The sequence below is a fragment of the Cynara cardunculus genome (genome assembly GCF_001531365.2).
Source record: "Cynara cardunculus var. scolymus isolate 2C chromosome LG 15, CcrdV1, whole genome shotgun sequence".
In the NCBI taxonomy this organism is placed as follows: domain Eukaryota; kingdom Viridiplantae; phylum Streptophyta; class Magnoliopsida; order Asterales; family Asteraceae; genus Cynara; species Cynara cardunculus.
The window spans coordinates 18,930,464-18,931,985 of record NC_037542.1 but is presented as its reverse complement, the minus strand read 5'-3'; positions in this window follow the sequence as shown (position 1 = coordinate 18,931,985).

Here is a 1,522-nt window from a genome sequence, read left to right as displayed (position 1 = left end):
TCATAATATTATTAAAAAATAAATAAATATATTTAATATCCTAACAAACTTCTAACACACATTCAAGTCAAAAAGTGATTCTCTATTGGTGATAATTGTGCGTAAATACAACTTAATAAATCTTCATGTTTGAATTCGTGTAACTAACTGTAAATAAACATATTAAAATACATGATAAACATCTCATTTTAAATATAAAAAAATTAAAATATAATTGAGATAATTATTGAGTTCTAATATAATATTTAATTATTATTTATACTATATTATAAAGCATCTGACAAAAACTCTTAAAACTCATTTTTCATACATAAAAAACTATTTATTGATGCATATTACTTAAAATTCAAAATTACAAGTAAATAATGTATAAGTACAATTTATTAAAGTTCCATGCTTGAATTCGTGTAACCAACTGCAAATAAACATGATCAAATACTGGATAAACATTTCATTTTAAATATAAAAAAAATTAAAATATAATTAGAATCATCATCGTCTTTTAACAGAATACTTAATTATTATTTTTATAAAAAATTATATTATTAAATCAAAAATAAATTGTTTCGTTATTAACCTAAATTAAATTATAATAGAAAAAATGTATCAAAGAAATTACACAACAAAACAAAAACTTTTAAATAATTAATTTGATACTAATATCGATATATATTTTTAAATTTTTTAAAGATATCTTCAAATTTATATTTTATTCAAAAATAAAAACATTATCGTATTTCTCAAATCTACATAAAACCATATTATAACATCGACAAGAGACAAAATAAAACGAAACATTAAAATCAAGATGTATCTCGCTGCATTACGTGAGTACCCTGCATTGTGCGAGTGCTATTCTAGTCTTTATAAAGAATCATATATAATAAAAAATTGAATTAAACAAATTACACAAAAAAAAAACTTTTAAATAGCTAATTTAATATTAATATCGATATAAAATTTTCAAATGTTTATGATATCTTCAATTTTATATTTCTTCAAAAGAAAAAATATTATCGTTTTTTAAAACTATATAAAACCATATTATATCGATAGAGATAAAGAATAAAATAAAACATTAAAATGAAATATATCTCGCTACATTATATGAATACTCTTCTAATATACTATTAAAAAAATATACATAGTATATTTATACTTATATTATTGAATAATTAAATATTTCAAAAAGTAAAATCCAAATCCTTTTTTATAACATGTTAAATATATTATATATATATTATTTGGACTTTTACATAATAAATATAAATGTTATCATAATTGCCACCCCTAGGCACTACCCCTCACCTTTCCAGTAACCCCCCCACCCACCTCTACAGTGGGGGCGACTTCCATCAACCCCTTATCCACCCCCCACCCCTACCCCCACCCACTCTTTGTGTTTTGTGTGGTCTGAATTTTAAAAGTCAATGGGTAAGGTATGGGTTTGGTGGTGGTAGTGGGGTGGCCGCACGTCACACCCACCATCGCAATCCCCCATCGTCATTATCACCCCCACCCA